Source organism: Triturus cristatus, chromosome 8 (assembly GCF_964204655.1).
Source record: "Triturus cristatus chromosome 8, aTriCri1.1, whole genome shotgun sequence".
Lineage (NCBI taxonomy): Eukaryota > Metazoa > Chordata > Amphibia > Caudata > Salamandridae > Triturus > Triturus cristatus.
The window spans coordinates 443,395,234-443,408,542 of NC_140591.1; positions in this window are offsets into that span (position 1 = coordinate 443,395,234).

Sequence of the window (13,309 nt, forward strand, 5' to 3'; positions counted from 1 at the left end):
TCGTAAATCGGGATGGATCAGTTAGTTGCTGATTTAGTCCAAATTTCGAATTCCCTAATTAACCTTTTCGTTAACACATTTCAATGAATAAACAACCCAACTCATTTCTGTAGATATTCAATTTCAATTTTATATTAATATTGCTAATTAAATCATTCATTTGATCAAGTTGCCATTCATATTTACCTATTCTGGCTAATGTCGTTATCTATGTCAAATCTGGCAGTCTCGCAAATCTATGCCCATCAAATTTAGTAAGTTCAGTTCATCAGGATTTCGGGCATTAATTCAGTTCATCAAAGATTCAGGCAAACAGCTGTCCTGCAGTGTCACCGTCCTCTCCGTCAGCATAACGTCAGGAAATCGAGAAAGGCCAGAAACGAACCAGCACCAACCTCTCTATTCTACCATAATTTATAGAAAAAATCATTGACAAATTGTATCGAAAACGGGTCTTCAAATGTTCTGATTGGACAATTGAAATCGTCTGACAGGCTTCCCACCAAAATATAGTCTCTGAGGTCATTATACTTGATTGTTCCGGTTTTTAGTAGCACATCATTGTTCTTTCAGAAAAGCTGGCTTGTGTCCCAGGGCAACCTTGAAGGGTACAGTCTGGTTAGGGTCATGACGAGGCCACTGTAACTGGCGTCAGCGCAGGCGCACTTCACCCAAGCCTTGTTCGGCGTCGGCAGTAGGGTTAGGCACCAAAGGCAGCCATTATACGACAGGCCCAAATGGTCAACTTAAGCAAAAGAAACACAAAACGTAATTAATACATAGAAATAACTAAATAAATGTTATTCCCTCACTAATACCCATATGTGTGTGTATTTATCTAGCAATAAGCAACACTTAAGCGGGTTTATACTTACAAAATAAAGCACAAATCACAAATACGTCACAAAAGCGACATTGATCATGCAATATTCTAATTGTCTATGATTAGTATGCGTACTTATTTTAGTTTACGATTTAATAAAATCATGCAAAGCAATCCCACGTGTATTTCAATCATTAATAAGGCTGATTAGTTAATTCCACTTCAATCCATTAATTCGATTATGATTAATTAATTAATCTAATTAATATACATGCAAAATGGGGTGGGTATACAAAGTTTTTGTATTACCCGCTCCAGCACATGCACAGAGGGGAAGGATGGGGTTGAGGGGCGTGAGATGCGGAACAAATATCGAGACAACAAGGCTAGGATAATAGAGAGCCCCATGCAGCTCAAGGCTTGAACCTAGAATGTAAATGGTTTGGGGAAAAAATTCAAACGCACTCTTGTCCTACAACATATTAAAAGCACGCCCCAGACGTCATAATGTTACAGGAGACACACATTAAGGGGAACAAATACAAGGTGCTGAACCGCTTTGGTTACAAGCTGGTGGCTCATTCAGGGTACACATGTGACGTCAGGGGAGTGGAGATCCTGATGCAGTCTGCCTGCCCTCTCATTGTGGAGAGGGTCTATTCCGATGATTTTGGCTGCTGTGTGGCAGTGGCAGGGAGGTGGGAGGGACGCAGTATAAACTTCTGCTTGTTCTATTTTCCTCGAGACTACAGAAGATCGTCTTTCCAACAATCAGTAAACTCCTTATAGGGCTACCGATGGGCAAGTTTCTAACTGGGGGCGATGACAATGCATTTTTGGATCCGGAGCTGGATCGCTCAAGTACTTTGGTGGGACAGGGGGGTGGGAGGCTTCTTCTCTGCATCCTGGCTGATCTGGGCTTTTAGACATTTGGAGGGCGCAGAACCCCCAACGGCACCAGTACACATACTACTCAGCGCGCCATGGTTCATGTTCTAGGATTGACTATCTATTCACGCAGGGCGACAAGGTTGGAGACTTTTTAGCACCTGTGCATATGGCTTGGGGTATTTCAGACAACTCCCCAGTATGTGTGACAGTTCAGGGGCTGCACATTAATAAGGGGGCGTTCCCGAAGATAGATCCATGGAGATTGAGGGATCAAGTGCTGAGAGATAAATTACAAGAGGGAACAGAATTGTATTTCCAGGAGAATGCTGGTACGGTAGGCTCACACCGTAGAATATGGGAGGCCTACAAAACAGTGGTTAGGGGCCAAGCTCAAGCACTTATAGGGGGCCAAAAGAAGGAAGAGGCGAAGCACATGAAATCCTTAGAACAGGAAGTTCTTCGGATAGAGAAGGAAGTGACAGCGCGGGGAGATGCAGACATGCGTCACGCTTTGGCCCTGTGTCAGTACGAACTGAGAGCAGCGGCTGAAGGTGCGGCATGGGCACATGCGTTGGCAGTGCAGCATCACCTTTATGATGTCGGGGATAAGGCATCCAAGATGCTTGCATGGCTTGAGAAACACGAGCGAGATCATAGGTGGCATCTGTCCGAGATGTGGATCACATTCACCGCGCAGCCAGCGTAGATGTTGCGGAGGTATTTGCTTCATACTACGAGGGTGTTTGTTCGCTAGTCAGTACGAGATTTGAAAACAACTGCATTGAGTTCCTGAGAGACTTCTCATTGCCGGCGGTGTCGGTAGAAGAGAAGGCGGCTTTAGAGGCTGAGATTATGGAGGACAAATTGTTGCTAGCATTGGGATCCTTAAAGGTGGGAAAGGCGGTTGGCCCTAATGGACTTCCAGTTGACTTATTCAAGGGCCTAGCCTATAAAATAGTGCCACCACTACGTAATATGTTGCAAGAGGTTCAGAAAGAAGTCCAGATACCAGTCGATCAGCAGGTGGCCACTATCGTGGTAATACATAAACCGGGAAGGCAGCTCATACAGGCCAATTTTCTTCCTTAATGCCGAGGTCAAGGTCTTCGCCAAGACCCTAGAAAATAGGCTGATACCGATTATTACCAACTTAGTTCATAGGGATCAGTCAGGCTTTATGCCCAATAGAAGAACCCGACACAACTTGCGCAGGTTGTATGGAGTGCTACACACAACAAGAGACCCCTCTGGTCCGCATATGGCGCTGATGGCGCTTGATGCATCTATGGCCTTTGATAGTATTGAATGGCCATACTTGTTTGCCGTGTTAATGAAGCTGGCCTTTGGCCCTAACTTTTGTAAGTGGGTGAGACTTTTTTGTCAAGATCCAATGGCCCAAGTGCGAGTCAATGGTGTACTGTCACTTGCGGAGGGTCATGAGGCATGGGTGCCCTCTATCTCCCTTGCTATTTGCCTTGGCATTGGAGCCATTGGTGCACTGGATTAGGAGGGACCCTATGATATGGGGTATTGAGGCACTGGCAGGCTGGGAAGATTGTATATTGTTATAGGCTGACAACATCTTGTTGTATCTTGTTAGGCAATACCACTCTATTGCCAGGGTGCTCCAACTTTTTGACTAATTTGGAAGCTACTCGGATATACTATAAATTGGGTAAATCAGTGGTGTTCCCACTTGCGGGCCTCCCCCCGAGACTACCAATGCGGTGCACGGTACATCTAATTAAGGAGGGTTTCAAATACTTAGGAATACAGGTTATGCTGAATCAGCAGCTGTTTCTGGAAAGGATTATTACCCCCAGTTAGAGAGACTCCATAGTGATGTGCAACATTGGCGAAACCTACCATTGTCCCTGGCAGGCAGGGCAGCCACTTTTTAAGATGATGGCCCTACCGCGCTTGTTGTACATTCTGCAAAATAGCCCCTATCCCGTCCCACCACCGGTTTTCAAAAAGATTGCCCAAGATATTCGGGAATTGCTATGGCAGGCAGGTACACCTAGGATTGCACTACATAAGCTACAAAGAGGGGTATATGATGGAGGCCTGTCAATACCTAATGTAAGATTCTATTATTGAGCATCACAACTGCTAGTAGTTAATGACTGGGTGTGTACGGATAGAGGCAAGACAGTGTACAGGGTAGACCGAGACGCTATGCCTGCAGGGAACTGTGAGCCACTAATGTATGCGAAAAAGCATGACCATAGCTGGCTCCCACACACAGCGGTTGTTGTGGCATGCTGGAGGGAGGCAAATCGGGCACTGGAGTGGCAGAACAAACTGACCAGCAGAACGCCGCTTTGGTCTAGTGCCGGGTTGATAGAGGTGGCCTCGCTTCAAGGGTTTACAGGTTGGAAGAATATAGGAATAGAGCGACTGGGGGAAATTTGGAGGGAAGGAGCCCCACTTCCATTTGAGCATCTGCAGCGGGAATATGAACTGGCTGAGACCCAGAGATTTCATTACTTGAGACTCAAAAATGCCCTGTTGACACAGCTAAAAGTTGACACCTCCCTTCCTGACTATTCTCCCCTTGAGGACAGACTATTAATTGAGCCTATCCCCGAGAAACCAATTTCAACAATATACCAGAAGCTTATGAACAACCTGCCCGACCAGCTGACAGCCTTAAGGGCCGCCTGGACGGACGACGACCTGGGCAATATAGACAATGAGGAGTGGCAAGAGGCACTCCAGGGCCCGAGGGATATAGCGATACGAGTACGTTTCCGACTGACCCAGCTCAGGATTTTGCATCGCTCCTATTACCCTTCAATGCTTCTACACAGGATTGGTAGGGCACCACCACCCCAGTGCATCCGAGGTGGCCAGAGTGAGGGCATGTTCCTTCATATCCTGTGGGAATGCACTAAGATTGTGCAGTTTTGGTGCAGGGTCACGGCAATAATGGCCAGGGTGGTGGGTACTAATGTGCCGCTAGACGCAAAATGGCATTTGATTATAATTAAGGTTGAGATAGTTTGGCCCAAGTATGTCACCATCTGGATTACACAGGCAGCAGGATCGCAAAATACAATATTGCTAGGAGGTGGGGGCACCACTTCCCCCTTCAGTGACGGACTGGGAGAAAGACATAGATTGGTGCCAGAGAGCAGAGGAAACGGTATACAGGAGTAGAGGGTGTGTTAAAAAAATGGGAAAAAGTGTGGGCGCCATGGAGAACTTACAGGGCGTCACTGCAGAGCCATGTGGTAGTGGGAGAAGCTCTAGCCGATTAGAGAATGATGCTCCTTTAATGTTGATTCTTCCTCATTCACAGGATGGTTTCCACCCCACCCTATAATTTGTCATCCTAACCTATGTAAACAGATCTCCAATGTGCATGCTTTGGCAAATGTTATTGTACTGTCTATTGAGCTTGTTCAATAAAAAGATTTGTTTTAAAAAACATAAACCTTCAAAGGACCTGTCTTGGCACCAGTTCAAAAGTAGATCTGAGGTCCACAAAAACCACATACAGGCAACCCTTCTCCAGTGTTATGTATTTCTAATAAAGCAATTACAAGCAAAATACTTAATTAACAGTGCTTGTTCCTGGTCTAAACCAAGCCTGCAAGGGAGTCAATGGCCCCACATCATCTAACCAAGAATGCAATCTACCAAGCAGGATTCAACAGAAGAGTTTCTGGGAGGAGTCAATTAGGCTGATTGGCCAATAGTTTGAGGGCAGCATTCTAAGGCCCTTTTTAAAAATGGGAAGAGTTCTGCCCCTGCCCATGGTGGGGCATGACAGAGCCCCCATGATGGCATTTAATAAGAAAGAAAAATAGGCACTCCAGATGTCCTTATCTGCCTTAAAGAGATCCCCTTGCAGCTTGTCTAATCCTGGCATTGCTTGATGTAATCCAATCAATGCTTAATCAACCTCACTAGTCAGGATAGGCACATAATCTTCCTCCCTTAGTGTGCTGTCTCCCCAGGAGTAAGAAGCAAGAGTCGTTTGTAACCTTCCTGCACTGAGGTCTCCATATATAGCTGCGAGAAATGATTAACCCAGGCATCAATAATGATGTTACAAGGGATCTCAACAAGTGCTCCCCCTCCACTACCAGCTAAAGCTTGCTATTGTTTTCAACATTTACCTTTTATCTAATATTTGGCAGACACTTTTATTAAGTAATCAGATGTTTTTATTCTGGTATATGAATGAATATTGTTTATTGTTTGATTAATTAATATCATACAATTTAAAATCATGGAAAAAGTCAACATATTTACCAAAAGATAGTTGTTTAAAATTCATTACAATCTTATCAATTTTCCATATTAACCAAAAAGTCCGAAAGACATCAATTTACAATGTAAAACCACTTAATAAAATCCTGAGGTGACCACCTCTAGTTTCAACATTAATCAGACTAAAACACCTAATAAGTCAAACAAATTTAGAGGCCTAAGGTAGAACACACTCACGTCAAAACGTCATAATGATGGCTGAGACAGTCGCTTTTGTGACATAACACTCAAAGTGCTGGTGCAAGATACAAATAAGCAGCACTTATACAATAGGGGAAGGCAAAGTGTGTGTGCGTATAAAGCCTAAAGGCTTAATGTCGCAGGTGAGGGCTTATAATGCTGAGACTGGGCTATTTGATGAATTGACCTCTCAGCGTGCTGTGAATGTTCTGTGGCCTTATATGCAAATCCTAGGGCAAAAAAGTGCTATTAGCTTCGGAATAAAAAAGGCGAGGAGGAAAGCGAGAGGCCCCAAAAGCAAACTAGGATCACTTGTGTCCCTTTTCTAACTCCTCGGCTACTAGGGCCAGAAAATGTACTGCCTTGCATGCTAGTTGAACTGTAGAGCCTCCTAGTAGTTTTATTCCAGCTGATCTGCATGTTCTTATTTGCAGCTGTTTTAATGTTGACCATAATAAATTCTTCTGGAGTGGTAGGAGGGCCGGACAGATGCATAATAAGTGAAGTAGTGTTTTACTACTGTGTTCAAAGAGATGACACTCCATTCTTAAAAACCCTACGGCCGACCCCAATGACCTTAACAATCTCCGCCCCATCTCTAACCTCCCCCTTCTTTCCAAAGCCTTCGAAAAATGTGTCCTATTCCAATTAGATAAACACATTGAAAATTTCAACTTACTGGACCCCCTACAATCAGGCTTTAGGAAAGTTTGCAGCACCGAAACTGCCATGCTTAACATTGTCGATGACATACACCACTCCCTCGACAATGGAGAGACCTGCCTACTGATCCTCCTTGATCTCTCTGCTGCGTTTGATACTGTCAACCACACGGCTCTGCTTAATGTCCTCAGAGATCGTTTTGGTCTCAATGGTATGACACATAAATGGTTCGTCTCCTACCTCCAACACCGATCACAGAAAATTAAAATTCACAACTGCATATCAAACCCCATTCCGGTCTCCCTTGGAGTTCCAGAGGATCTATTCTCTCTCCCTCTCATTCTTAAACAAACTGGGATCAACTACCACCTCTATGCCGACGATACCCAACTTTACCATAAGATCAAAACCCACGCTGACATCTTACACCTTAACAACACCCTCACCAAGATTCAATCCTGTTTCCAATTAAGTCATCTCAAACTTAACCCCCAAAAAACAACCACCTCTCTATTCAAACCTGGATCTCTGACCTCAATGCCCTCAACTGCTCCCTGTCCTTGTCCAACTCAATAAAATCCATTGGGTATCTCCCTCGATAATAGTCTAACCGTCAATGTGCACATCAAAAACTCGGCTAAAGGGAGCCCTCCTCAATCTCTGTCATTTAAAGAAAATTAAGCTCTTTATCCCAACTGAAGACTTTAAAATAGTGGTCCAATCTCTTGTCCTTTTGCGTATTGATTACGGCAACGCCATCCTTACTGGAATTCCCAAGATCCACCTTGCTCCGCTCAAATCTGTGCTCAACCTTGCATCAAGGCTCATCACTGACTGCAAATGCTTCGACCACATCTCCCCTGCCCTCAAAACCCTTAAATGGCTCCCCATCGAAGGTAGGTCTGTCTACAAAACCGCTTGCATTAATAAAGCATGTTAAATAATATTACATGTGTATCTTGGCGCTGAATAACCAATGTTTATTGTTACCCAACTCAATGGTGCTCATTTTATTGACCTCAGAAGGATGAAAGGCTGAGTGGACCAGCCAAGATTTATACCTGTGACCACAAGGTCGACCATAGGTCCCTACAGTGGACACATTAGTCCATTAAGCCATCAGATCCGAATCAGTAAGGTTATGACAAAGCTCACAATGAGTACAAGATAGGGATACGCTGTCAAAAATCTCATGCACCTATGTGCCAAGTACTAATATACATGTATTGTTCTTCTGCTGTTCAAAATCTTCCAGCTGAGCATGGAGGGATGGCCAGGTAGCTTTCAGGATCCTCAGGTACACTGTTGTCATGTGGGGGTGCTCTGTATGTGGCTGGGAAGATAAGCCCATAATGACACACCCACTGAATAACAGTATCTGCAATGTCCTGCCAGATGTAGGACCGGGCTGCATTGCCCAGCTGCATATCAGTCCCCCCCCCCATAAAGCTGTTTCAGAAAAAAGGGGCCTGCTCTTCAAGTACCTAAGCCATGTTGGAGGCAAGGCCGTGACAAGGAGCAGATGGGTGGGGGAGGATGCTTCCAGGAGGAGAAATTGGCTCAGACTGAAAACTAAATGGGGGAATTTCTGTTCTTGTATGCAATTTCCTGTTTATTTGTAATAGGCATAAATCTCTGCCGCAAGTGCAGACACTCGGCCCAGAGTGCGAAGTCTCCACACCACCTGTGGAGGAGAACCATGTGAGAGCTAGACACCAAAATGTTGACGTGCAATAAGATCTAAGCAGGGTTTGTTTCTAGGATTAATATACGTGTGACAATTTATGAATTTATGTTTGTCCTAAACCATGAAAGTCGTATGTGAAGGATTGTGTTTGAATGTTGGTCTGGATAAGTGATATAATATTTTGGGGACATAGAAAGACAAGTTTTTAACAAGTAGGATCATATAAACATATAAATTAATAAAACGAATTTCGTTGCGTGCACTGCATCCCCAAAATGCGATGCAGTGCACGCAACGAAATTCGTTTTATTATTTATATGTTGACTTACCTGTAAACCTCCGTAATCCATAGTTTACTACCCCCCACCCTGCCCCTCCCCCTCCCCACGTCACCGCCCTGCAGTTACTCCTACTACCGACCGTGGCTGGCACTGACAGTGCTCCACAAATAGTTGGCGAACTCTCAGTGCGCCCCCTGATGGCATCCCTCTGGAGGGGGCTCCAGGGGGTCCTATGGACCCTCTAGACATCCCCTTGCAGGTGGGTTTAGTCACTCAATGCATCCGCCTGTAATCGGATTTCTCTCCCCTCTTGAAAGTGCAGGGGGGGTGCCTCGTGCACAGTGAAACGCAGAGCAGCTTTGAAGTAGCCGCTCCGTATCTCACTTGAATGCGCTGCCCCCAGGGCAGCACAAGTTTGTGGCTGCCCTCTGTACAGCGCATTCAGCCTCATAGGGTGCACTTTCCCTGATTGTGCCGATGCACCTGTTTGGAGGTGTGCTGTGGTGCAAACAGGGAAGTGCACCGTATAGATAATAGGGCCCCTGGTGCAATCTTTTTTTAATGAATCTTAATATCTGAGCAAGCATTGGGACTAGCTTGCCTGTGGGATACCAATGCTTTAAGAGGAGGCGTTCTGGAATTACCACGTGGCCATAAAGTGGAGTACAGCCCCTATTTTGATATATGCTGGGATAGCCTGGGAGTGGGTGATACCAGCATCGAGTACATGCTCCTAGTCAGTAACCATGTCCAGGATCACATCAGATGGGAAGCATTTCTGGCAATGACAGCTTCAATGGACATGCCAAAAATGTCTGTCCGTTGCCTATAAGCCCTTTCTCGCACCCTCATATAATTCCTCCTCCGGAGAAGGGGAAAACCTACAAACATGTCCAAGGACATCGTGAAGGCAGGAAAAGAGGTTTGGAGTGTGGAATCCCTTTATATGCGGTCAGTCTGGCTATGATTGGTTGTTGCTGAAATTAGTTTCCTCTGGACATGGGAGGTGGAGTGGAAAAAAATCACTCATTTTATTACCAGGTGTGTTGCAAGTGTTGTAATCCACATGTCACATATTTGGTTGCAAGGAAGAATAACTAAGGTGTAGAAACACACATTTCCCTAGATTTAAACAGTAAACAGCCTTTTAGTTGCTGAGTCTCCCTATTTTATTCATTTAGGTCTACATTTAAAATAAACATATAAACATTTTTACAATAATATTTCCCATAAAAATATTTTACATATTATTTTCACCAGTGTCACATACTTGAACTTTTTCCTATACTTTGCCATACAGAGACCTGCAGAGTCTCTCTATGTTAAAGTATAGAGAAAAGTAAGGAACTTTATTAAACTTTTTAAACGTTTGTACCAATATTGTTAGGAAAAATACCAATTAAATGTTTTTAATTTGATCATTTTAAATGTGCAGCTGCTGTAAACAAGCATTAATAAAAACCAATTGATCTGGCCTTGCCAATACTGCAATTTGTTTAATTCTTTATTCCTTCTTTTTTTTTTTTTTAGCAAATATGTGCAACATGTAAAACTGGTAAAAAAAATCTTAAGTGACAAAGCAGTCCAAGTGTACACGTTCTGGCACAGAAGAACTCAGGTGAAATAATTTCTGCTTCACGAAGTCACACATATACGCAATAAGCATTAAATGTGATGTGCATGCATATGTCTGCAAAAAAAGGAACTAAAATGACCCGTGACGAAAATAAACTAAACAAGCATTGGCATAGCCAATAGGTCTTGCCTTTGGGACCTTATAAGTATTTAATTATGCAGCACAATATCTTTGGTGCAACATCAACTGTTGCATGGCTGAACACTTATAATGTCCCAAAGGTGAGACCTGTTGGCTATGCCAATGCTTGTTGGTGGTAGTAACTATACATTTCAAAATTTGGCTTCCTCACCCATTTAAGGGAGTTTAGACGCAAATCTACAATTTTGAATAACTTTACATTGATTTTGTGTGTAGCCCAAAATAGTAAAGTTACTCAAAAATGTAAGAATAAATGTACTATTAGTAAACCTACACATCTAGATTTACCGTCTCTTGTCGCCGTTTCTCCTTCAGGCTGGAGTCTGGCCCAAGAGTGCTCAAGTGCAGCAAGATTCGTTACACTCAAAAGATTGTGTGTGCAACACATTTTTAATGCTATGCTTTAAATCGGACTTTTCATAATGGTGGACTGATGAAAATCTTAATTAACAAAATGAGTACATGGCATCGGTGTAATCAAGACTTATAAACAGCCCTGACCAAAATGTGCGAGGTATGAAAACGAGCATGAAGCTTATTGATGCACTTCATTTTCTCAGCAATATAGGTTCACAATTAAGAGACCCTAAAAACTTCAAAGGCTTCTGGGTATATGTTTATCTTTCTTAATTATGCTTTAAAGAGCGTCAGCGGCCTGAGCATCCAACAACAGACCTGCATGTCTCTGGTTTGAAAGACTGTGGGCTCAACTGAGCCGTGCATCCTTCTGAGCTTGATAAAAATAAGTACTGCTCTGTTGGGTTGTACACACAGTGATTCTCTTAAGACCTTTTAGCCAAATAGCATCCTAAAATATGAGCAATGAAGTGAACACCTCCACAGATTGCACTGTCTCTAAGGGGCATATTTACAAGGCGGCGATAGAAAATTATCGCCGCTTTTGCGGCTGTTTTCGGCTGAAAAGCAGCAATACTTTTATCGCCTAACTAGCAAGGTCACGCTAACGCGTGAAACCTTGCATTAGCGCACAAATTCTTAACGCCCAGCTTTGCATCTCTAATGAGATGCAAAGTGGGCGTTCCTGACCTGATATGACAGGAGAAATGTCGCTAAGCGACATTTCTCCTATCATCAAGTCCCACGCTATGAAGCATAGCGGCAGGAAAAGTAGCGATAACCCCTGCTATCGCTACTTTCCTTATGCCTGCTTCAGGACTGACTTAGCCATGATATCCTATGGAAGGAGGATATCATGGCTAAGTTTGTGGGGCCCTATCAACAAGCTAACGCCACATTTCGTGAGATTATCGCTGGGTTTCCAGCGATAATCTCACATTAGGCAGTTAGCGCTAGGATTTTTATCGCTTTTGAGATAAGCGTTGCTAATAGCACGCTATCTCAGCGATAAAAATTCATGCTAGCCGGCGATAATTATCCTAGTGCTAAGTGCGCTTAGCGATAATTATCGCCGGTTGTTGATGATATGCCCCTAAATTCTTACTTGCATTCCAGAACCTCTGGCAGACATCCATGTTTTCCCTTCAGTGTCTCTCCGAGTTCCTCTGTGTTACCTGCACCCACGCTCTTGTGCATCCAATTGGCCGCTCTGTTGTCTGTCTTGCCCTCTTCACGCCTTTATTTGACTACCTCTTCGCAAATGTTAGCTGATGCTCTGACAAGACCTATCAAAGAGCTTAGGCACAATTCTGTTTGTGGTCTGTACTATAAATAGTCATCATTGTCATTACATTACTTTTACGACATTTTGGATACAAGAGCCACAGCACCTTGTGAATGTTATCAAAAAACAATTTGGGAAAGGCTGAAAGTTACTGTAGCTCCGCTTGTCGGTGCCAAACAGTTTTCAAAATAAACAAAGGGTATTATTATAATCAAAGTCACTGGAATTATGTGATTGTACGGCCATGGCTTTTTTTGCATAATTATGGAATTACCACATAATCCATCATCTGCTACTTAGTCTGCATAATTTTAACAAAAAAAATTGTTTCTAACTCACACAGTTCAAAAGTTACTAAAAACGCGGTGACACGTTTTGCTGCATAGTGGAAAGTCCTTTTCCAAGGTTGACTGGTCTCCTTTCTGTTGCTTATTGCTATGTTTATGTGTTAAGCTGCCACCAGTGAGGTGCAACCTATGTCCAGAGAGTGTTAACAAGCGTAACAATGACAAGATGATGAAATAATACGATCACAAAATGTGTTACGTTAAGTGGCACAATTTGCCATTTCCTGTTTCATTAGTCAACCCTGTCACATAATTTAGGCCTCCCCGCCGCTTAACTCCAGTGACCCTGATTATAATCCACCTTTTAATCACATTGTCACAGAATTATTAAAAGGACAAATGGTTTTGCATGGCTGTGATGATAGCCTGACTCTAACCGCCGCAGTCGTGTGGCTGGCTCGATGTGAATTTAAACGTTGGCCTTACTACTTGCCAGGGTTGCATTATATTAAAACAAGCTCGAAATGTTCAATGACCGCTCAGCATGAAGCTAAAGCCCCCCACAATTCATTGTCCACCGTGCTGATCACCGCCTCATGGGCAGGAATCTGATGGCTGTTGTCCAAACAAGGCACTCGATTCCCAAGGTCGACCAATTTCCTTATGATCTTGGAGTTGGGCCTAGTGTCAACTGTTCCATGCTCTCTAGTTTCTACCAGCAACATCCAACCCATGACAAGCCAGAAAGTGTACAAAACAGACTCGCGCTGGAGACACTTCAAATGGTGCACTTGGAA